This window comes from Schistocerca americana, chromosome 5, assembly GCF_021461395.2.
Source record: "Schistocerca americana isolate TAMUIC-IGC-003095 chromosome 5, iqSchAmer2.1, whole genome shotgun sequence".
Lineage (NCBI taxonomy): Eukaryota > Metazoa > Arthropoda > Insecta > Orthoptera > Acrididae > Schistocerca > Schistocerca americana.
Genome location: NC_060123.1, coordinates 595118815 through 595145030, shown reverse-complemented (window position 1 = coordinate 595145030; position 26216 = coordinate 595118815). Strand labels below are relative to the sequence as shown.

At 42.8% G+C, this 26216-nt stretch overlaps 1 protein-coding gene and 1 non-coding gene across 2 annotated transcripts in view; one reads left to right on the top strand and one right to left on the bottom strand.

The window, feature by feature from the left end:
- The window catches only part of LOC124615589 (beta-hexosaminidase subunit beta-like), a 120885-nt gene that overhangs the window by 78030 nt on the left and 16639 nt on the right, over positions 1-26216 (bottom strand). The window lies entirely within an intron of this gene.
- On the top strand, positions 20047-20130 carry Trnas-gga. The gene is given in 2 exon segments: positions 20047-20086; positions 20096-20130. It is a non-coding gene; the product is annotated as a tRNA-Ser (tRNA).

The window sequence follows — 26216 nt, the reverse complement described above, 5'->3', positions numbered from 1 at the left end:
TACCGCTAGGCCACCAGGCCCAACGTTATAGCTCGTCTATAGGTTTTGATGAGTGAGTTTGCGCCAAAATACGTGACATTTTGGAGGTGCCTTTTGCTTTCATTGACTTTGCTTAAATATTTTACACCGCCAAGGAACCATAGACGTTTGTATTTGACGTAAATCTCATCTTGATACCCATATCAATTTCCGACAAATGGAAATGGGGGGGGGGGGTCTTGACAGATACACAGACTACAAAGGGAATCTTCAGGGTTTCTTTTTTACCGAGTGAGGTACGGAATTTTTAAAACGAACACACTGTACCCCAGACATGAAAAGTACGGAGGGAAAGTGCTGAGCTAATTACAGCGCCACTGGCGTGAGGTTTAGTGTTATAAAGCTTCGCACAAGGAACTGTGTGACCGAGATTCTCACTGAAATACATCACCGAGTTTCTGTTACCTTCAAACTAATGTTCAGCTCTCTCAGAACCGGTTAATACACTTAGGATCTTTTGATGATGACAAAAACAGTTTCAAAATGGGTAACGAACAAGTGATTGGGGCTAGGTTGTTGCGTCCCTTCGACGCTATTCAAAATACATTTCCACAAAGCTCTTACAAAATGGAGGAGGAAATGTCAAACTATGGGCTTGCCAGTAGGGAATGAGAGTACTTTTGTAGAGTATACTATATTATGTCATACGCTGTATTATAATCTACTGCCCAAATGACTGTAGCCGAGTGTGAAGATACATAACACCTTTAGAGAATTACTAGAGGAATACGAAGAATGGGGTAAGGAGATAAATATTCGAAACGCACTGTATGTCGTTATATGGAAGGAAGCGCGTGACTTTAAAACCAAGAAAGGTACGATTACAAATACAGCCTCGTATGTACCTGGTCATTACACTGACAACGAATGGAAGGGATGCAGAAGGTGTAAAGGAGAAAGTAAGAAGCAAAGATCCAAAATAACCAATTATATCCAGATTCATCGAATAACAATATGTCCAGAGTTGGAAAGAACAGAATCCACAAAAGATTTTTGGAAAGAACGGTGTCATATGGGGGCAGAAGTGTTGACACCAAGAGAATAAAATAAAGGCCCTGCACACTCCTAAATCAATAATTCGCCACAGAATGCTAGCCAATAAACCTATAATAGGATAATTTATTAATTCTAAGAAAGCATTTGATTCTGTAGACAGAGAAACCATACATAAAATCAGTAGATAATTTGGTGTTCAAGCAAAATTAGCAAAGACAATTCCTGAGATTCCAACAAATAAGGTATCTGAAGTGAAATTAATGGGTGTAAATTGGTGTTGGCCAAGGGGACGGCATATCACCATTACTGTGACTGTACTTTAGAAGTTTTAATGATCTTGAATTTGGAGCTAAAAAATTACAAAACTGTACCAATAATTCTGAGAAGGAAATCAAATTGAATTAAGATAGACTGGTTTCTTGCAGACGATTTTGCAATTACTACTTACATATGAAAAAATAGCGAATGGAACTGATCTTTGATCAGCTGAGAAAACAATTCATGATCATAAAAAATACACCACAGTCCACAGAAACAGATAGGAAAAATAGAATAACTTAAATATATTTGAGAAACCATAAAGTAAAATGAACTAGAAAAGTTTACAATGGATGTAGGAATTAATAAAATGGAAAGATCTCATGCATTTCTTCTTATGTTTTTTGTCAAGCAATATCTAGAACAACAAAACTAAAAGACCATGCTTATATGTTTAACATGCATGCGAATGCTTAACAAAGAACTATAGGCTAGATAGAGGTACTTGAAAGACAAATTAGAGGAGTAATTGATGCAATATAAAATACAGGTGACTGGAAAACTAAAGTAACGAGGAGACATTTGAAAATATAGATAAAATATGAGAAATAATGGCAAAGCGAAGATTAATCCTTGGACACTCAACGAATGAGAAAGCCTAACGAAATAAATATTTCTCTATTTCCGCGAAAAGAAATGGACAATAGCATGGATTACACAAAGAATCGGAAATATCAACGAAACGCTTTTAAGAAAAATAATTCAGATGAAACAATGAAACGGGAACAACGTGGTCAGAAGAAAGTAAGAGATATGGGGATAGGACTAAGGAGTATGAAAAAATTTGAAACGACAAAGAAAGAAGCGGAATAAAAAAAGGTCTCGCACAGTGGAAATGATGTGCAGGAGAAGGTGTTGGAAAACCACAATAATATGCAGGGTAAGGAATGAAAATATCAAACGAACAATGAATATAGATCCAACCATGACACAGTAGATATAAAGGGAACAAGTAAAATGGTATGTCTATGTGGGACGTGCGGATAGTAACAAAATATCAAAGAATGTGTGGGCATGGCGACTTCCACAGGGAAAAAATTTTAGTAAACGCTGTTGATATACGAAACATAATCCACACCAAATAGTTTTGCCTTCTAAAGCCTTACAAAACTTTTTTCCGACCACAGGTCACTCTAAATAAACAAACCAACAGAAACACGTTTAGCAGGTAAACAAACACCGGCCACAACGCACGAAAGCCAAATACAGCAATGGTACGGCTAAACAGAGGCATATGTCAAGATTTTAGCGGAATACATCATTTTAAAAGATGTGTTTCTAAACGAAAATTCAGTGCAATCGACACTAACATCCCTTATCTTTCCAAGTAACATGCTGCATTAGTTCAGAGGAAAAATAAAAGAAAAAAATCCTCTGTCGACGCCACAGCTGCGGTGAAATTACACAGACAGTTCAAATAAACGAAATATCGGGAAAACCAACTATTACGATTTAAAAGTAGCTGGACTGGTTAATTATTCTGCGACCATGAGCTTTTGATATCTCAAGTGTGCCAATATAGTCTGCGTTGGCGAATCGGACTTCGTACGTAATATGTGTCTCTTTATAATTACTACAATTAGCAGTTATCTCAGTGAGATAGCCGTTATGGTGGCAAAACGATCACGTCCAAGCCGGTTAATTCTGATCACGAAACAAAACTTAAGACACTTTCAAAAGATAGGCTGTTAAGAAAACGTACATGGTGTTAGTGTCAGAAAAAAGACAAATACAGCGCGATATGTCAATCTGATGGTAACTATCACAAATTACACATTTATATACTGTATGTCCGTACAGGTAGAGATTAGGAGTAGAACGGATAAAGCAGTAAAAACAGAGGGAACAAAGAGAGGAAATATTTGACGTATTTCCTTTGCATAGCTTTCAATTCTTCAGTATTTCAAGTTCACATGTGAGTCTCCCCTCATCACAAAAGAAAATGAGATGTCTTAGCAAACAGTTTCAGCCGTCCACATAAAATAATTCACAAATAAATTGTCCTCTCTCTTCATATACTTGCAAAAAGGCGGCCCGTCTTTAATTCATTATTACTCGTATTTCTCTGCAAGCACGAGGACAAAGCTTAGAATTCTAACATATTTACTATACATTCTGAGAGCCGCACCGACCATCTTTCCATTTTTCCTCTCACTACATAAGCAACCCCACCTCGAGCAGCAAAACCAAATAACTATTACGTTGATACGCGGAGACTGTCCTGTTGAAACACCCACAAAGATCGTCAACGGGTGGAGACAGGGGAGGCATCCGGCCACCCTCTAACATTAACAATGCCAAGTCCGGTAACAACCATGTCGACCCCCTGGAGGTACGGGAAAAGAACACGAAATACTACACGCATAAAGATACTGGAAGTATGAAAAAGATTCATCTGATTTCGCAAGACTGTGTCTTCTACATGTGAACAATTGAAAGTTGGAGTAAGTTTTGACTCCATTTTCAAACTTAATCATTAAATGTGTGTGAGTACACTCGTATCAATTTCTTTTGACATTCCGCTTATAGCAGTGTTCATTAGAGTCGTTTCGTGCATCTTGTGGTGGGACAATACCCCTGGAACACTTTTTTCTTGTCTCTAGATGCTGCAGCATTATATTACTTCGTCTTCCCCTCTATCGTCAGGCTCTTCCTGTGTTAACGAAGGCATTGCACCACCTCTGTGCTGAAATGTTCCTAATTCAAAGGATGCTCAGAAAGTTTCTTCTGAAGATCAAGCAAATGGTAAGTCACTCTATAACCCTCTTTATTTCATCAGAGTAATCTATGTTTCTTCCGAATTTCTTTTGTATGTGAGGGAGAGATTATGTCTTTTCAATATACAGTGGTTAAGCTTTTAAGCTGCTTTCGCGCTTTTCAAAATGGTTCAAATGGCTCTGAGCACTATGGGACTCAACTGCGGAGGTCATTAGTCCCCTAGAACTTAGAACTAGTTGAACCTAACTAACCTAAGGACATCACAAACATCCATGCCCGAGGCAGGATTCGAACCTGCGACCGTAGCGGTCTTCCGGTTCCAGACTGCAGCGCCTTTAACCGCACGGCCACTTCGGCCGGCTCGCGCTTTTAGCATGACCATTCCTGTGTGACTGCTTGTGAGTACAGTCAACAGTTTTGCTGCTTTGGTGGTCGATTAGGTTGTCATAATAGCGAAAAGCATGTTCATTGTCAACCCTTTCTCAGGCACTTGCATTAAAATGTGGGAATACTACAGTTTCTGCTTTATCTTATGCTGAGAAATCTTTTCTGAACTGTTGCAATCACGTAATTCATTTGTATTTACCGTAGGATAGTCACCATTGAAACTGCCAGTCACTGAGCTCAGCACCTCTCCCATAAGGTAAATCTAATAGCTGCCTTACATCCCCTGCAGCAGCATCTTTCGTCAAAAAACCACCGTGATTTTGAATAATCTGTCCATAACCTAAACTCAATGACAATAATAATATAATTACCATAATAACTGTACCGCCCTAAAAATATAACATAAAACAGAAAAATATACCACTGAAAGAATATTTATGCACAGATTGTGACAAAGCAAAACAATTACTTTTGAATACATTGTGGGAGTGAACAGTGATCAATTTGTTACAAATATTTACAATCAAAAACAGTCTTGACCACAATATATTTATTACGGTTGACCGTAATAAATAAACTGTGATCACGACTGTTTTTGATAGTAAAAAAGCAAAACAACCTGATCAGTGCAGTGTGTCAGTATTCACGCAATGATGCACATTGAAAGGTGGCTACACTGAGCCACTGCGCCAGAGATTGCGCCAAAGAGTATTATTAAGCCGCCTACACAGTGCCTGTTAAGAGCTCGTAGTAGTGAGTGCCTGTCGAGGACTCGTGGTAGTCAGTTCTTGGGGAGAGCTCGTAGTAGAGTGTTTGTTGAGGTGTGCTAGTAGGCAGTGCTTGCTGAGATGTGATATTGGAGAGTTCTGGTTGAGATGTGATAGTAGCGTGTCGGTGTGGAGAGATTGTAATGTTTAGAGTGCTTTTCATCAATATAAATTAAGGTAACAAACTACTTTTCTTTTTTTTCTCATTATTTCAATGTCCTGAATAATGCGTCATTACAGGCTCAGTCAACAAAGCATCTGGCTTGTGTTCTTGTAATAAAGTGTAATTCTGCTTTCCTTACGCAATTATAGTATTTCTAGTTTTTAGTTACTTCAGTATAAATGGAATTTAAAATTTCTTGTCTTGTTGAAGAAGAACCGTGCCAGATGTGTACGTTGAGTCACACTCCCACACACAGAACAACTACACTTGTGCTTTGCTTTAGTAGGTTTTATAGTTGCTGGGGACTTAATTAATTGTGTTAACAGGAAATTTTCATTTCATTCTTTGTTGTTGTTCTATACAGTCAGATTGCGTAATAATACTAGTCAGGGCCAACCGTTTACGAGATTGCGTAATCGGACAGACAGCTACAAACTAAAAACTTAAAAAGTATTTTCATCAAAAAATAATTAGGCCCCCATGCAACATGTGCAGCATACACAAACCGTCTTGTAAAATCAGAAATTGAACGATTTGCACAGCTTTTCTTGTTGGACATGGTTCTACATACTTCCTTTACTTTTTGTGACTTTTTTCCTCCTTTCTAAACTGACCCTTGATAAGGCTCAATCCCCTCCCCCCGTCCCAAATCTGAAACCAACAAGGGAACCTCCCCATCGCACCCCCCTCAGATTTAGTTATAATTTGGCACAGTGGATAGGCCTTGAAAAACTGAACACAGATCAATTGAGAAAACAGGAAAAAGTTGTGTGGAACTATGAAAAAATAAGCAAAATACACAAACTGAGTAGTCCATGGGCAACATAGGCAACATCAAGGATGATGTGAGACCAGGCGCGCCGTGGTCCCGTGGTTAGCGTGAGCAGCTGCGCAGCGAGAGGTCCTTGGTTCAAGTCTTCCCTCGAGCGAAGCGTTTACTTACTTTATTTTTGCAAAGTTATGATCTGTCCGTTCGTTCATTGACGTCTCTGTTCACTGTAATAAGTTTCGTATCTGTGTGTTGCGACCGCACCGCAAAACCGTGCGATTAGCAGATGAAAGGACGTGCCTCTCCAATGGGAACCGAAAACATTTGATCGCAAGGTCATAGGTCAACCGATCCCTCCACAGGAAAACACGTCTGATATATTCTATACGACACTGGAGACGGCATGTGCGTCACATGACAGGAATATGTTGTCGACCCACCTAACTTGCACTCTTGGCGAATGAGTAAAAAGATTCTTCTACCTTGCCCGATTTAGGTTTTCTTGGGGACGTGATAATCACTTTCAAAAAAGTGATGAAAACATAAGAGTGTGTCACATAAACTGCAACAAATGAATGCAACAGTTTCACAGTCGCACAGTTTTCTCTGTGCTCTGTCAAAACATATGTTTTTAACGTTTTCAAATTTTCCCTTGTGTAGACCGTCAAATCCTGCATATGTCAAGCAAATCTGAACGTGTCCTGGAATTTTGGAGAGCGAAGTTGATTATGTGTAAGTGCCTGAACTCTGATAATTGTCTGAAAATAAAAAATTAAAGTTTTCACTTGAGGGAATTGAACCAAGGTCCTCTCGTTCCGCAGTTGCTCACGCTAACCATGAGACCACGGCGCTCCTGTGCTGACATAGTCCTTGATGTTACATATGTTGCCCATGGACTACTCAGTTTGTATATTTTGCTTATTTTTTCATAGTTCCACACAACTACTACCTGTTTTCTCGATTGATCTGTGTTCAGTTTTTCAAGGCCTATCCACTGTGCCAACTTATAACTAAATCTGAGGGGGGTGCGATGGGGAGGTTCCCTTGTAAGCAACATTCGCATTCGACAACTTTCTCTGCATTCATCCAAAGCAGTTACACCAAACGTCTGCAGTGCAGCCGACTACTATGTGGCTAGTATCAGAGGTACTCTGACATTCGTTGCATCTGTGTAAGTTGGATTAGTTCACTAATTCCCATTAGAGGTGCTAAAAACAATTTTACAACCCATGTGTTGCAAGATTTAAAGTTGACCTTACGCTGGTAGTAATTTGTCGTTCCTTTGTGGTTGCCAGCAGATGTCTCTCATGGGGAGCTGGTTTTCTCGCTCGTCCATTACCCAATATGCCTAGGAAAGTATCTTGCGCCAGTAAGACGCCTGGGTACGTTGTCGTTTCAGACCGGAAACTGGTATCACGTGACTAGCTGCTATACACGCCTGGCTGCAGTGACAAATGAACAGCTGACGCGAACTCTCGTGGTCGAGTGGAATGTGACTGTATATTCGTACCCATAAAAGTCGTGTACTTTTCCTCATTTTGATCTCTATAAGCACTAAACATATTAGCGAGTATACTTAAATGCCTGACTGTTACATTTCAGTTGTGCTTAAATAAATTCGCCTAATAGAAAGCTATTTTTGTAACTCGTGTGTGATACCCTTGAAGTAGACTCAGGATTAAACAGTTGTCCACGTTTGTTGTAACTTAAGTGGTCAAGTTAATTATCGTTGTGCACTAAATATTTAGAAATGCGTTACCGCTTTCCTGCAAAATTAATACAAGACCGTACCATACATTACTGGCACATTCTGGATTACTTTAAATACGTTTATACATATATTTTAAATGTAATTATTACGCTATGCCCATAAATTATTTAAATACTGTACGATTGTTATTCACCTCAAGGAAAAAACCTTCAAATTTCATTTCACCAAACACTCATATTTTTCTAGGTCTCTGTGTAACTGGCGAAAGTAGTTCATTGTCATCTTCATAGCAGTGAAATTAAAAGTTTTGAAATTTATTCAATCTAGATTACTACCACCTGTAAGACATGTCTGTGTACATCACATTCTGGCAATGACTCACTCAGCTTTTGTTTACTTTTAGAATAAGGCTGTTTTTGAGAGGGGGGAGGGGTACAACGGTAATACAATTTCTGTCGCAAATCACTGGGAAGGGTGGTGTACTTGGGGGTACCCAAAACGCCGGAATTATTTTTTAAAAGCTATACATTTTCAAACTGTTTACAAAACAGTCTTATCGCCTTCAAAATATCCTCCATTACCGTTAATACATTTGCCCCACTCGGTGCTTCCACTGTTCGAAACATTTTTTGTAGTAATCTTGAGAAATGGCTGACAGCTCCTCACTCGTTTTTCTTGACGTCTTCAATGTTGTCAAATGGGTGTCCTTTCATGCTCCTTTTCATGCGTGGAAATAAGAAAAAGTCGCACAGAGCCAGGTCAGGCAGGTAAGGCGCGTGGGGCAACGGATCCATGCCACTTTCAGCCAAAAACTAACAGAGCTGGCTGTGTGTGCAGGTACGTTGTCGTGGTAGAAGACCCCAGTCTCTTATCTGCCGCCAGCCGGTGTGGCCGAGCGGTACCAGACGCTTCAGCCTGGAACCGCGCGACCGTACGGTCGCGGGTTCGAATCCTGCCTCGGTCATGAATGTGTGTGATGTCCTTAGGTTAGTTAGGTTTAAGTAGTTCTAAGTCTAGGGGACTGATGGCCTCAGATGTTAAGTCCCATAGTGCTCAGAGCCATTTTAACCATCTTATCTGCCACAAATCGGGTCTTTTTTTGACGAACACTGTTGTGCAATCTTCTTAGAATTTCCAAATAAGAGGTTTACTTGACGGCCTGACATCGGAGAATAAATTCTGAATGAACTACCCCCTTTGCATCAAAAAAGCAAGTCAGCATTGTTTTGATGTTTGATTTGACGACTTTTTCGGACGGGGTGACGATGATGTTTTCCTTTGGCTTGACTGTTGCTTTGTTTCTGGGTCGTAACCACAGCACCAATACTCATCACCTTTGGCAGAAAATCTGGATCCGTTTCAAGGCTTTGTTTCAAAGACAGCTTGTTTCAACTCAACGTCCCTTTTGTCAGTCAGAACCCGAGGAACAAACATGGCAGAAACGCTTTTCATTCCCAAATCTTCCGTTAAAATTCTCTGGACCAAGCTCCAAGAGAACCCATTTGTCTCTAACTGTTGACTAATCGTCTGTCGACGGTCTGTGAACACAAGCTCTCGAATTTTTTCAATATTCTCGTAGATTCTGGCAGTTGGTAGACGTCCAGAATGAGGTTTTCCATCAATGGACTTGTCGCCATTTTTAAATCAAGCAAACCACACGTACACTTGAGTTTTTCCCATAGCGTCATCTTGGTAAGATGTTTTCAGCATCAGAACATTTCCAGCAGCATTTGTAACGAGTAGAAAACAAAATTTCACAGCTGCAGGTTGTTCAGTTAAACTTGCCATTATAAACGAAACAATAACAAAATAGCGCTAGCAAAAACAACCACTGCAGAAGAACGGAGCAAGCCAGGCCCACAACACGGGCGGCAATGAACAGGCAATGAGTTGCACGATACACGCCCAGCGGTAGCAATGCGTACTTCACTAGCTCTGCCCATGGCAATGCTATTCCTCTTTTTATTGGGGAGTGGGGGAGGGGGTTGTACCCCTCGTATACGATTCAGCCACATGTGGTATTAAGTATTCCTTTGTTAATTCTCGTTCTTTTTATTTTGTCCTCAGGAATACTCTTTATGTATAGTTTCCACGAAGACTAACACTAAGAAGAAAATGTTGAGAGAAGAAAGTAGCACGTAAGCAAACCGTTTTACGCATACAGTGGTTTCTGCTTTGTGAAGGATGAAACCATTTAATAGCTTGTATATCTAGTGAGTATATGGTATACTTACCATGTCAGTTTGAGATCTAGGTGTATGACTAGCCGTCAAACTCAGCAAACTTATTAATTCTATCGCTGAACTGGTGAGGGAAATGTAAATAGCATCAGCTTCATTGTTATTTAAAAATATGGGTGTCATGTGAAAAACAATCAAGCGTACCAATTACGCCTCCTTTCTTTCCCAACTTAAATGTGGGGTCATATTCTGGGGGGCAGCTTTGCGGCAACTAACCCAGTTTTCAGAAAGCAAAAAAGGTCGTTAGAATCACAAAGGATGTAAACCAGGAAAAATTCCTGTAAGTCGCTGTTTAAGTATTTGCCTGTAGCGTTTATTTACGTTATGGAGACTTTTTTTAAACTAACGTAATGGGCAATGAATAGCAGACTATTTAAACAGTGTCAAGCATCACCATAACGAAATTGGACTGTTGATGACTGGAAACATCTCGACGAGTCTCGTTTCAAATTGTATCGAGCGGATGGATATGTACTGGTATGGAGACAATCTCATGAAACCATGAACCCTGCATGTCAGCAGGGGACTGTTCAAGCTGCTGGAGGCTCTATAATGGTGTGGGGCGTGTGCAGTTGAAGTGATATGCGACTCCTGTTACGTGTAGATACGATTGACAGGTGACACGTACTACACGCGCAAACAAAGTTGACACTCGGCAAGGTGGGTGATGGGAGCGTTCTCCATTTACAGTCGCTCCCATCAGCCACCGCGCCGAGTGTCAACTTTGTGCGATCAATACGTAAGCGTCCTGTCTGACCAACTGCATCCATTCAGGCCCATTGTGCATTCCGACGGACTTCGGCAATTCCAGCAGGACAATGCGACACTCCACACGTCCACAATTGCTACGGAGTGGCTCCAGGAACAGTCTTCTGAGTTTAAACACTTACGCTGGCCCCAGACATTACCATTATTGAGGACATCTGGGATGCCTTGCAAAGTACTGTTCAGAAGAGATCTCCACCGCCTCGTACTCTTACGGATTTCTGGACAGCCCTGCAAGATTCATGATGTCAATAGCCTCCAGTACTTCAGACATTCGTCGAGTGCATGCCAAATCATGTTGCGGCACTTCTGCGTGTTCGCGGGGGACTAACACGATATTACGCAGGTGTACCAGTTTCTTTGGCTCTTCAGGGCAGAAGACAACAAAATAAAAAATAAAAAAAGGAAACACAAAGAAGGCAAGCGATATGAGCGTAGTCACGCGTATCACACGCCTTAGCAGGTACTTTTAAGAATGTTAGAACACGCGCAGCCCGGTGTTCTCTGATGCCGAATGGGTATGATTACATGTTGTAAGTTCCGATTCGAAACGTCAGCGCAACCAGGTGTTTTACTGGCGCGAGACATTTCCGTGTGCCTAGCGGGGAGATGGCGATAGCACAGCGTTCTGCTTTCTTGATTCCGACAGGTTCTATTCAGTTACGACTGCGCGGCATGGTTTTTGTCGAGAATGTGGCATTACTCCCCTTACAGCTCGAAGCATGGAAGCACCAGAGTTTGAAGACACTGGTTACTGGAAAATACCGACTGCATGCTTCCCCCCTTCCAACAACGTCTTGTGGTCTGCGACGCCGCGTAGCAACAATAGCGAATGCAGTAAATCCACACGTGCTCACGAAGCTATGGGTCGAATTTGATTATGGTGTGGTGTGGTGTGCTTGCTGTGGTAAATGAAAACTTCGGCACTAAACGTAACTGTAAGGAGTATTCCAGAGCTGCTTATGTAGGCATGTAAAGATTCGCCCTTGTGAAACCGGATGGTTCTTTTGAAAAGTAAACATTTTGCAGTGCTATACGTAAGCTATAGTTTACAAGTCTTCATCTTCATTCTCGAACAAGATTAGTCTTGTGGTGTCTGATCTGTCCTGTTGATACAAGCTGTACTTTGTTTCAAGCGTAGGATTTTGTAGTCATTACATTTGTTAATGTTCAGAAATCGATTTTACACAAACTCAGAGCTTAACTACACAAATGACGATGATGGATGGCAACATAGACGCATGTTCGCACAATAAAATCATTTTTACTTTGTTTCCGCCGTTAGGTCTGGGGTATTACCTTGTTCAGCACAGTGAATAACACGACTTCTCGATGCAGTCATCTCGCCTCACAATCAGTGCAGGTCTTCTAGTATAGTTTCCACTGCTTGTTCAAGCTATGTTATCATGGTAAGCACTTATCTGCGCTGTTTACTTGCTCTCAGTTTGTTTCTGTCACGATAATGCGCAGTGTATGTACGAAGGGACTTTAGAAAGTAAGTTAACACATGTCGTCCCACGCTAAGACCATTGTGGAACATGAGTGGCGTATTCTCAGTCGAGAGTATATGTTCTGGGTTTCCTGCAGACAATTCCACTGCGCTACGGATAACAGGTGCGTCACAGTATGCGACTCAAATGGCGCGCCATCACGAAACATACTCCAGAGCTGAAGTACGCGGGACACTAAGATTCTTGTGGGCAAAACGTACAAAATTTCACACTGACGAAATTCTGGCGATACACGAACCAGAAGCAATGTTGCGTCCAGGCGTAGTAAAATGGTGCCAACTAGTTTTACCAAGGCCACATGGACGTGGATGATGCTGATCGGAAAGTCCAGGTGTTGTACCGCGCGATTTACATCTTTCCGGCAAGCTGAAGAAGGAGGGGAGGGGAGATTTTCTAACGATAAGAGTGTTCACATGGGTATTCTCGAGTGACCCCTTGAACAAAAATTTGATTTTTGGCAGATTAAAACTGTGTGCCCGACCGAGACTCGAACTCGGGACCTTTGCCTTTCGCGGGCAAGTGCTCTACCATCAGAGCTACCGAAGCACGACTCACGCCCGGTCCTCGCAGCTTTACTTCTGCCAGTATCTCGTCTCCTACCTTCCAAACTTTACAGAAGCTCTCCTGCGAACCTTGCACAACTAGCACTCCTGAAAGAAAGGATACTGCGGAGACATGGCTTAGCCACAGCCTGGGGGATGTTTCCAGAATGAGATTTTCACTCTGCAGCGGAGTGTGCGCTGTAGAGCACTTGCCCGCGAAAGGCAAAGGTCCCGAGTTCGAGTCTCGGTCGGGCACACAGTTTTAATCTGCCAGGAAGTTTCATATCAGCGCACACTCCGCTGCAGAGTGAAAATCTCATTCTGGAAAATTTTGATTGCTATTGTCGAGGAATTTTAACTATTGACACAAAGATCCGACCGGTTTTACCAGATACTTGCCGACTATGTTGAAGAATAGTCCCAGTATCTGTCACTGTGCATTGTAGTGCGAGCATTAAATACATGTAACTTGGCCTACATTAATAATACAGTATTGTATACGAGTAACTCTCTTCTTGAAGTCCCCTCCGTATGCTGTAAGCTATAAGCAACACTATCATTAAGCCACACATAGTTCACTTCAGGAACGTAAAATCATTACAGACTGGCGCAGAAGTCACTGTACACCGATTTAAACGAAAGATTGATTTTATGTTTCCATGCAAATACAAACAATACTTACAATTTTTTATGTTCTATTTTCCGTCTTCATTAATTCAGCTCTGAAGTCTTTTTGCAACACTGTCACCTACTCTGTGGCACAGTGTGCTATCACTGTCCGAATCATCAAATACGTGCTGGATGTAGTCTTTTAGTTCAGCAATGGTCTGAGGCTTCTGAGAGTAAACAGTCCTTTCCTTGACGACACCCCATCGGAATAGATCGATGGGCGTGATATCTGGTGAACGTGGAGGCATGTAAATATCTGTCCTTCAGCCAATCATTTATTTGGAACGTTTCGTTTAAACAATCGCGGACGGCAGTGGCATAATATGATGGAGCACCATCGCGCTGAAAGTAAATTTCTTGAATGCTTTCAACACGCGTCATACACTGAAGAGCCAAAGAAACCGGCACAGCTGCCCAATATCTCGTAAGGACCCCGCAAGCACGCACAAGTGCCGCAACACGACGTGGCATGGGCTCGACTAAAGTCTGGAGTAGTGCTGGAGGGAACTGACACCATGAATAGTTCAGGGTTGTCCATAAATCCGTAAGAGAACGAGGGGGTGCAAATCTCTTCTGAACAGCACGTTGCAAGGCATCCCAGATATGCTCAATAATATTCATGTCGGGGGGGTGTTTGGTGGCCAGCGGAAGTGTTTAAACTCAGAAGACTGTTCCTGGAGCAACTCAGTAGCAATTCTGGATGTGTATGGTATCTTGCTGGAATAGCCCAAGTCAGTCGAAATGCACAATTGACATGAATGGATGCAGGTGATCGGACAGGATGCTTACGTACGTGTCACCTATCAGAGTAGTATCTGGACGCATCAGGGGTCCCATATCACACCAACTGCATACGCCCCACATCATTACAGAGCCTCCACTATCTTGAACAGTCCCCTGCTGACATGCAGGGTCCATGGATTCATGAGGTTGACTCCATGCCAGTAAACGTCCATCCGCTCGATACAATTTGAAATGAGATTCGTCCGACCAGGCAACATGTTTCCAGTCATCAACAGTCCTATGTGTGTTTAAGGGCGTAGGCGAGGCGTAAAGCTTTGTGTCGTGCAGTCATCAAGGGTACACGAATGGGTCTTCGGCTCCGAAAGCCCATATCGATGTTGTTTCGTTGAATGGTTCGCACGCTGAAACTTGTTAATGGCCCAGCACTGAAATCTGGTGCAATTTGCGGGGGAGTATGCACTTCAGTCACATTGAAGTTTCTCTTCGGTCGTTGTTCGTCCCGTTCTTGCAGGGTCTTTTTCCAGTCGCAGCGATGTAGGAGATTTGATGTTTTACCGAATTCCTGATAGTCACGGTACACTCGCGAAATGGTAGAACGGGACACTCACCACTTCGCTACCTCGGAGATCCTGTGTCCCATCGCTCGTGCGCCGACTATAACACCACGTTCAATCTCACTTGAATCTTAATAACCTGCCATTGTAGCAGCAGTAACCGATGTAACAATTGCGACAGACAATTTTTGGTCTTATATAGGCGTCGCCGACCACAGCGCCTTATTCTGCCTGGTACATATCTTTGTGATTGAATACGCTTGCATATACCAGTTTCTTTAGCGCTGCAGTGTAAGTCTCGGTACACACTCACCAAGATGATTTAGTGGTTGTTGTAACAAAAGATTTTGACTGTCAGTATACCAGTAAGTGTGGTGTTAACTTGTCCGCTTAGCTTAAAATTGGCCTCATCATACGACACAACTTTATTAAAAAGGTTAGCATCATGTTTCTGTTGGTTAAGCGTCAATTCGCAAAAACTACTGAAGACGTCTATATGGATATCTTCAGGTAAACGTGGAATGTAAACTTAAAACTTCTTTTTGTGTAACATTTTTTGCACTGACTTTTGTGATAAATTCAGCTCAGTTATTAATCGTCTGGTTAATTTTCGCGGACTTTGGGTCACAGCTAAATATACCTGCAATTCATTTTTCTCAGTTGTTACTGTTTCTGGGTGGCCAGATCTTGGTGTAGTCATGTTCTTCAAATTTATCTCGTACGTCGTACACTATTCGTCTAGATGGTGATTTTGATCTAAAGTGTCATCCCCACTCATTAACAACTGCAGTAGCGTCACTCTTATAAAATGTTTTTAACGCGAAAATACTTTCTTCGTTCATTAACATCGTGAAAATTTGCAAAACAACAGCTAGCTGTAAACACGTCACACAGATCACACTTTCAACAATTCACTCGTTTGATTGCTGTGTTTCTTTTTTTTTTTTTGTTATTGCATTGTATACCATCTTGTCCAGGCTGAATCATCAGCATTTGGTAATAACGTAACGGGTTAAAACTTCCTACTGTAGTACGTCTTGCTGTTACTTTTGTTTTCTTTGAACGAACTGTCCAGTGACTTTTGCGCCGCAAGACTGCAATTACGTTTGTCACGAAACGCACTCGCAGCTATAAGTCTATATCGTAACCGTTAAACTGTTTTAAAACCATGCAACACGATCGTGGCTTGTGAATTGTGATCTCGTATACTACACCCGTCGGAATCAACACTGAATCCAGAAAGAGAGAGCTGGTGAAATAGCTCATTAGATTTGTCGACGACTGCGACAATCGGAAGGCAGTCGATACTGGCCTACAGGTTCCGAAAGGCGTTCGACACAGTTCCACATTGTCGCATACTTAACAAAATACGAGCTTCGCCACTGTAGTCTGGATTTCCTCGCAGACAGAACTCAGCACATCGCTATTAACGAGACAAAATCGTTAGGTTTAACTTCGGATGTACCCCAAGGAAGCTTTATAGAACCATTACCTTTCACGAGATTATGTGGTGTTGGAAGGGGGATAATAAATGTTTTAGAAGATTGTAGCGTACTAATTCGAAAAAACATTCCATCTAGGATGTGCGCAGTGTTTATCGGTTGCAGACATACAGCCGTCAGAATGTAACCAAACTATTACTTACAGAAGCGGTTAAACAAAGAAAACACTTAAGTTCAAAGTTGATTTTCATAAATTTCACCTGTAAATTGAATGGACTTTCGAATTCTCTTGACAACACCTCTTCTGAGGTAGTCTTGGCCTTCGTTTAAGGGGGGTAGCGCTATACATAATTCGTTCAATTCGTCTGTCGTGTTTTTATTTTGGCATACTTTTCCTTTCCACCAACCAAGCAGGCAAAATCTGAAGACTTGAGTCTAGGGACCATTGATGGCGAAGAAATCCGACTATTTCTGTTGTCCCTTCTTCTAGGCAACATGTCTGAGCAATCGACATACACCTGTGAATATCAGAACTACCTGTACCGGGTGACCTTTACTGATAAACAGATGGCTCCCTGTAGGATCGTGTGAATTACGAGTGTCACATAATGGATAACTAAATGCCTTGACGTTTACAGGTGTCGCCCTATCATAGTATTTGAAACATGGGTCTTTTAACTCACAAAGATGATCCCTAGAATTACTGAATGAAAGAATGGTCACTATAAAGCTCTGTTTATTGCACCTCCCTATACACTATGTTAAACACAACGAAAATGAGGAACAGTTGCCTTCATGACATATTAACACAGGTTACAACTGAACTGAAGTATCAACTCTCTGGCGAAAGTCGGCTAATGAAAGTGAAATCTGAAAGCCTTAATGTTAATCTGACGTCTTGGCGTGCTTGGTACGACTAAGTCTGCGAATGGCGCTGACTTGATATTTTTAAAGATATCGGGAGTCCGTTATATCGATACTTAAACGGTATCATATAGTCCCTCGATATATCTGAGAAGATATCGATAAACGTAAGAGGAAATATACCGATACTTAAAAAATATGATACAGTCGGTCAATATATCGAAAGATGTACTTAAAAATATCATACAGTCCCTCGATATATTGAAAAAGGTATCGAGAGGCCTAAGGAAAAATGTATCGACGTACCGTCTATACCGGCCTATAATAATATAGGCTGCACACTGTAAATATAGTGCCGGTTTTTGAGCTGTATGTTCAAGTATTGATTTATTATTAGATATTCTGTACATCAACAAGCCAGCAGCCTGCCTATCCCCTCAGAGCAAGAACTGAAAGGAAAACGATGCACCTACACGCTTGACGATAACCACTTTGCCAATAATGGTAACTGAATGTAAGTGGCGCAATAAAAGGCGTCCGTCGTTCGGTTTAGTCACACATCGGCGTTGTTCTGAATACTTTAAGACGACTTCTCTGTGTTTTTCATTTCTGACAACGCCAAAGACCTAGTTGGTATAGGGTGACATATTGCGTGGCGAAGTTAAAAGTTGCAGTTTCTGTTGGTAGCGCCGATTACATCAGCATTTCTCCTCACATATCTCCACCCATCGTATAAACCTATCTTTCCGTTTAGAATTTTGTTCATTTTGAGCAACTGTTTTTCAGCAATACTGGTGTGAAGAAATAGCACACTAGTTGAGATTTTTTTTAACTTAACGGGTGCGCTATGTCTTCGCATCGGGAATTACATTCACACCGCCGCCACGCCCAGTGCAATCTGATTACTACTGTGTGCCACCTACACTTGCTTCACGGAGACAAAGAGGACGACTGGACGTGATGAAAGCTCGAAAAGTAGTAAGATTCCTTCACACAGTGAAAGTAAAAGCGCTGGACGAGTTCATTTGTTCAGAATGGGAGGCCGACTGTATTTGCCCCCGTTTGGCCTGTTGGAGATAACAGAATATAGGTGCATGTCTTCCAATCTTTCTCAAAAGATTTTACAGAAACTATTCCGTACAAAAATCATTTTTGCGTAACGCATAGCTGTACGAGTCGGTTTCATGACGATATACCCATCATTGCGTTAATAGCCAATTTTGTGATTTTGCATGGAAATAACTTAGTGAGAGAAATTCGAGAAAGTTTGCTATGAAAATTGGTGGGGGTTGCTACGTTTTTGCGTTTGGTGCATATTACGTATTGTTGTTTTGCATATGAAATTTAGATAACATACTGAATTTTGCTTTACACTTGGATAGAGGTCTATCCGTCAACAATTTCGAGAAAATTTATCTGATGTGGCACACCCACCTGCGATCAGGGGCGCCAGCAATAAATCCAGAGTGAAATATCCACGACATTCCTCATATTTCACAAACGGTTCGAGATAAGGAAATGAGATTTTGGCAAATGATAGCACACAAAGAGGAGAGTATTTTGTCATGTGGTTATTATAAAAATCTTCATTATCCACAGTATAATTCCACCAAATAAAGCCTTTTTCGATTAAAGAATGTATTTTTAAGGCCATAGATAGCTGGTGAAACGAGAAATGCCATAGATAGCTGGTGAAACGAGAAATGCTATGGGTTTTGAACCAACAGAAGTTACACATTTATTTTTGTACCGAGGGTCTGCTTTTCCATAAGCTACTGACCTTACTTTTCCCCAGGTCTTCACTTAATAAACTTAAACCACTGTTTCAGAATTCTCTCGCATCTGCACAACATGTTAGAGAGGTGGCACTGTGTAAACTACACTGTGTTTTGCCAAAAGAAACAAATTTTGACATGGCGACCGTAGAAATGTTTTAAGATTTACACTAAAATCGCCGCTCATGACTCTTCTTTGAAAGTTACAAATTGCTAACAAGCCAGGCGAAAAAAATATAGTTCGCTGCTTTTGTTGCATTTTCAGTGGAATTCTTTTTACATATTGACCAAAGCAGAGGTGACAGATCTTTTTGAATAACCACCATGCAAGTGTGGGCATGGATGACTTCACTTAGTATTTACAAAAAAATGTGAGCGTAGGCTACAGTTTAGAGTGGTACTCCCCCTCCAGCGCTCGGCATTTCCCCTACAGCTCCTGCCCATAACCCCCCACCTCTACCGGACTCTCCACGTGTTTTCTTCCGTGAGCACGTTACTCTGATTGTACTCTACCGATACCCTCATGTGGCTACTGTGGTGACTGCAAAACTATGTCATCTGTCACACATCGAAGGCTGCTCTCCCTGAGAGCCTGGATGCAGTGTCTCCTGTCCCCGGAAGAAGTGAATTCTTACTCCTCCTTTCTGCATTACTTTGATCGCCAATGAGAGTGGTTCTTCCAAGTGCCGATCAGTCAATAAGGCAGCAGTCTCCCTTCCATACTAAATTTTAATACGATTAACCAATTGTGGGGACTTTTCGTGCTGGACTAAGTGACAGGTAGCATCTGACTCCCACTATCCTATTTTGTGGTGCAGCCAATAAGATCCCTTCCATGTACACACAGGCGAGCTCTATTCACGCACTCCAGAGTGTATTTATGTTAACCAATAGTAGATGCTGTGGTTAGCGAAAAATCAACAACCTCTGTTAGCTTGGCGCCAGCTGGTGCCATGCTCCTAAGCACAAAGGTGCAGGATGTCCTCCTTAGATCCCATCTCCAAACAGTCCCTTACCCATTGTTGCCCAGAATGCAGCGCTCAGTTCATTACATTTCTGCACGCCCTCGGCGGCCGGGGTGGCCGAGCGGTTCTAGGCGCTACAGCCTGGAACCGAGCGACCGCTGCGGTCGCAGGTTCGAATCCTGCCTCGGGCATGGATGTGTGTGATGTCCTTAGTTTAGTTAGGTTTAAGTAGTTCTAAGTTCTAGGGGACTGATGACCTCAGAAGTTAAGTCCCACAGTGCTCAGAGCCATTTCAACCATTTGCACGCCCTGCCGCTGGTCAGTTTGTGGAAAAAAAGTCGCGACGAGCCGCTGCTACTGGCAAACACACCACACTAAAAACAGTCCCGCTACTTGGGACATAACCAATATTGCCATCGAAGAAAGTGCAGATGCCACCTGTCTGGCAGGTCCCTGCTAACTCACAATAAGCCTGTCGTAGCATGTTCCTACCCGACGTTTCGCCTTCCTCGGCGGTGGCAGAGACTTAATTGTTAGTTATGGCAATCACTGACGTTAGCTTTATCAAAACAATTCCATCTATCGACGCAAATTAATTTAGATTTCTGGGTTTATCTATTTACTGGAGTTTGATTATGCTGCTTCGCAGTTCTGATAAAAAAAATACGCTTATCAATGTGCTACCTGACTGCCAGAATGTGCAGCGCCCCGTCACACCCATCTATGTAGCCAAAAGAACCTCTTACGATAATACGCTGACATGACCAGTGCCACAGGACATATCCCAATATCGTGTCGGACATCCTTTTTCCCTGAGTAGTGCAGCAACTCTACGTGGTATAGACTCAAGTCATTGGAAGTCTCCTCCAGAAATACTGAGCTATGCTCTATAGCCGTCCACAATTGCGAAAGTGTTGCCGCTTAAAGCTTTTATGCACGAACTGACCTCTCGATTATGTCCCATAAACGTTCGACAGGATTCATGTCAGACTATCTGGGTGGCCATATCATTCGCTCGAACTGTTGAGAATCTTCTTCAACCCAATCTCCAACATTTGTGCCCCAGTGACATGGCGAATAGCCATCAATAAAAATGAAGTCGCTCACAGCACTATGGAGTCCCCACCACCTTGCACAGTGCCTTCTTGACAACTTGGGTCCATGACTTCGACGGGTCTTGCGCCACACTCTACCATCGCCGGCCGCTGTGGCCGAGCGGTTCTAGGCGCTTCAATCCGGAACCACGCGGCTGCTACGGTCGCAGGTTCGAATCCTGCCTCAGGCATGGATGTGTGTGATGTCCTTAAGTTAGTTAGGTTTAAGTAATTTTAAGTCTAGGGGACTGATGACCTCAGATGTTAAGACCCGTAGTCCTTAGAGCCATTTTTTGACCTAGACTACGAGGGTTGGAACTTAAATAGTGGCAACTATTTATTCATAACCGATACAAAAGAGTTACATGTTTCCACCTGTTACTGTCCTTCGTATACCGTTAGCAGAGGCTGTTCTGTTGATGGTGCGAGCATTAACATTCTTGTGTAATATTACGTTCATTTTGTGTAGTTTTCTGTTTAAATGCGTTTTCTCGTAAAAATAAACTTTAAAATTGATTTGATTGTCTATTTTTGTGTGGTAATAATGTAACCTTTTACGTAAAATCTGAAATGTTCCACAGAAATTGCTGAGTGCAATTTTTATCGGTATTTAAATATAGTCGTCACTATAATCGCATCTGGGACAGTGAGAGAGCAAAAAATGACTTGGGAAGCTGAGGGGTTAAAGACTAACTGATACGGGAACGAATGGAAGCCAACAGAAGCGATCTCAGACAATTCGCCAGTGTTTGCTACACGGTAAGTAAAAGGGGTCCATTTCTAAAAAAGATTCAAGCAAAAACCACGTACCTCAGACAGTTCCCGTATTTGTCGCTGTTTTATGATAAACTAATGCTTGAACATACACTCCTGGAAATTGAAATAAGAACACCGTGAATTCATTGTCCCGGGAAGGGGAAACTTTATTGACACATTCCTGGGGTCAGATACATCACATGATCACACTGACAGAACCACAGGCACATAGACACAGGCAACAGAGCATGCACAATGTCGGCACTAGTACAGTGTATATCCACCTTTCGCAGCAATGCAGGCTGCTATTCTCCCATGGAGACGATCGTAGAGATGCTGGATGTAGTCCTGTGGAACGGCTTGCCATGCCATTTCCACCTGGCGCCTCAGTTGGACCAGCGTTCGTGCTGGACGTGCAGACCGCGTGAGACGACGCTTCATCCAGTCCCAAACATGCTCAATGGGGGACAGATCCGGAGATCTTGCTGGCCAGGGTAGTTGACTTACACCTTCTAGAGCACGTTAGGTGGCACGGGATACATGCGGACGTGCATTGTCCTGTTGGAACAGCAAGTTCCCTTGCCGGTCTAGGAATGGTAGAACGATGGGTTCGATGACGGTTTGGATGTACCGTGCACTATTCAGTGTCCCCTCGACGATCACCAGTGGTGTACGGCCAGTGTAGGAGATCGCTCCCCACACCATGATGCCGGGTGTTGGCCCTGTGTGCCTCGGTCGTATGCAGTCCTGATTGTGGCGCTCACCTGCACGGCGCCAAACACGCATACGACCATCATTGGCACCACGGCAGAAGCGACTCTCATCGCTGAAGACGACACGTCTCCATTCGTCCCTCCATTCACGCCTGTCGCGACACCACTGGAGGCGGGCTGCACGATGTTGGGGCGTGAGCGGAAGACGGCCTAACGGTGTGCGGGGCCGTAGCCCAGCTTCATGGAGACGGTTGCGAATGGTCCTCGCCGATACCCCAGGAGCAACAGTGTCCCTAATTTGCTGGGAAGTGGCGGTGCGGTCCCCTACGGCACTGCGTAGGATCCTACGGTCTTGGCGTGCATCCATGCGTCGCTGCGGTCCGGTCCCAGGTCGACGGGCACGTGCACCTTCCGCCGACCACTGGCGACAACATCGATGTACTGTGGAGACCTCACGCCCCACGTGTTGAGCAATTCGGCGGTACGTCCACCCGGCCTCCCGCATGCCCACTATACGCCTTCGCTCAAAGTCCGTCAACTGCACATACGGTTCACGTCCACGCTGTCGCGGCATGCTACCAGTGTTAAAGACTGCGATGGAGCTCCGTATGCCACGGCAAACTGGCTGACACTGACGGCGGTGGTGCACAAATGCTGCGCAGCTAGCGCCATTCGACGGCCAACACCGCGGTTCCTGGTGTGTCCGCTGTGCCGTGCGTGTGATCATTGCTTGTACAGCCCTCTCGCAGTGTCCGGAGCAAGTATGGTGGGTCTGACACACCGGTGTCAATGTGTTCTTTTTTCCATTTCCAGGAGTGTAGTTGTTAAGACCCAATTCAGTAAGACTTTCGTACAGAGTGGTAGTCAGTCTAATTTGCAGTCGGAGAGCGCAATGCAGCCGCAACAATAAGCTGTTCGGTGGAGGAGGATATTGGTGTTTAACGTCCAGTCGACAACAAGGTCATTAGAGACGAAGCACAAGCTCGGATTAGGGAAGGATGGGGAAGGAAGTCGGCCGTGCCCTTTCAAAGGAACCATCCCGGCATTTGCCTGGAGATCTAGGGAAATCACGGAAAACCTAAATCAGGATGGCCGGACGCGGGATTGAACCGTCGTCCTCCCGACTACGAGTCCAGTGTGCTAACCACTGCGCCACCTCGCTCGGTAAGGTGTTCAGTACTGGGACCTTAAATGTTTATGAAAAATCTCACTATCGTATCGTTACCTGTTAATGCTGGTAGTAAACTATCATTACAATGGACAGTAAAAGTCCTGCAATTCTTTATGGTCATATTGTTTTTTGATTTTTCTTGGCTTTTTCCTCGGAATTTTTTTCCGGGCACGTGAATAGAACACCTGTTGACGTCAAAACCCTCAATATTGAGACTTAGTATTTTGACAGTGACTATCAGGATGTGAACTGGTTTCGTGTTACTCATCCAACATTTATCAGTGAGCTTGGGAGTCATGACTGGTTGATACCTTTTTTATCTTTTTTACTTGTGACGATGGCATTCTTAGGACAGTTATCGGTCGGTGTTTCTGGAGTTTCCACGAAGTCAGGTAACTTATTCGCCACCACGAGCGTCACCAGTTTGAAAAGTTTGTCCGAGAAAAAATAAGAGATCATCTATAGCAAGATAAACGACCAAGATTTTTTTCTTCTATTTTGTTTTCAAATTATATACATTCAAAAACATTAGACTTACAGGTTTTTTAAATTTTATATTCGCTTTGTTCTCGCCTCTTCTCAGCTGCCTCCGCTGGCTCCGATGCTCTCATCTCTTTCACAAGCAGATAGCGATCGCTATACCTCAACCTTGGCCGTATTTCAACCATTGGTTGATCAAAAATATCTTCAATATGATACTTAAACCATTACCGTGTGCTATGCCGAGAAACACGTTTTTTTTAACTAACTAAGTTTCTTTTCACTGTTTTTGGTATAAGATTCTCAGCTCCAGTGGCAGGTTTCGTGTTTTTTTCCCAATAACTCATCACTTGAATATTATGTCATTTTGACGCATAGTTAATTTAAACAACTGCAAATTATGAAAGAACGCTTTTAATGTTTGACTGATGACATTTTTCCTCTAGTTATTTCATGACAATAGAACCATGGCAAATGATGAAGACATTGGCCTTGGTACGACCTCTACCTTCCCTTGAAAGCGAAACATTGCTATATTGGTCCGCATTGGGTCGCGAAAGGAGATCAACTAGGCTCGCACCTTCTCTCTACTTGTTTTGGAATTCCTGGCTAGTCATGCCACCCATCTGCGTCAAGAGAAGTACCATCAGGATTTCAGAAGGCGGTTGCGGGAAAACAAGATATACAGAAAGTGGACACATCTTAGTTGATACAGCAGGGTTTTTTCCATTAACTCGCAATACAGGTGCTATTTCTGACACAGCAAACGTCAGCACGTCACTGAAGTCTGCGACACGAGTTGTTCAGGAAGGCGTCACAGCTGCCCCCCTTGGAAGTCTGTTCCTTCTGTTCATCTGCAGGCGCGAACGAATTCGATGCTACACTAGAGAGCGAATGATTTGTGTAGAAGTTCGGTCATGCCTGCCCCCTAATGCAGCTAGGCCGTATTGTGTGATAGAATCTAAACTCGGAGAGATTCTCTATCCACTGGCACGTGCTATTTTTTTATGGGTTGTAGTTCTCACGCGGTTCTCTTATGAATCATTCTTCATTCATTCGTTTATTCATTTCAGGGAAGCCGGAGGTGGTCAAAGCCAAAAAATTACGATTTTTTCTTTTTTGCTACAGAAAATTAATTGGAACATTCCTCTTTAATGTAAACTTTGAATTATTGTTCTACCCGCCCTAGAAGTGGAGTTATTACCATTTTCACCCACGCTTGCAGAGGAAATCGGCGGCCGCTGAATGCATCTAACACCCTCTCGTGACTTCCTGGCGAACTGCTTGGGATTTTCTCGGCCTGTTACGCATACAGCGCCTTATGTTACGCATACAGCGAGTGTGCAAGGGTTGGCTACATTGTTTTCTGTGACAAATGAAGCGCTAAGAGGCTCAAACGAACTTCGGGTTCAAGTAAGCTCAGTGATGGAAAGACAATAGGAGGGAGAGGCAGGCTCACTGATGAGGTGATTGAACGTCTACAGAGATACTATGGGTATGCTATAAGGCAAAATACTAGTAAGGTTAGTGACATGCTAAAAGCAGTGTGGGCATTGTTCCTTCATACTGCCTCTTCCAATGAATACCCTCAACACAGCCTGTGCCCAAAAGATTCCTGGTGCAAATATAATGCAAAAAAGGACTATGATCACATACATGGTTTGCCAGCAGCTGTAATAAATGCAATAAAACCAATTTTTCATGACTTAGCACAGCCAGAATTGTTACACAAATGTCTACACGGAAAGACGCAGAATCCTAATGAGAGCGTAAACAATTTGATTTGGAAAGTGATTCCTAAAAGGGTGTTTGTAAGCATAAAAACACTGCACTTTGGCATTTATGATGCAATAGCAACCTACAACCAAGGGAACAGTGTGAAGTGTGAAGTTCTGAAGGCATTAGGATTTACAGCTGGGGTGAACACTGTACAGTGTACGAGCACTGAGAAATATTGACAGAGAAAGGATAAGAGGAGCATAAAGAAGAGAAAGGCATATGAAGTATGATGGAACAACAGGCCAGAAAAGAAGACAGAAGAGGAAGCTTTTGGGGGGGATGAA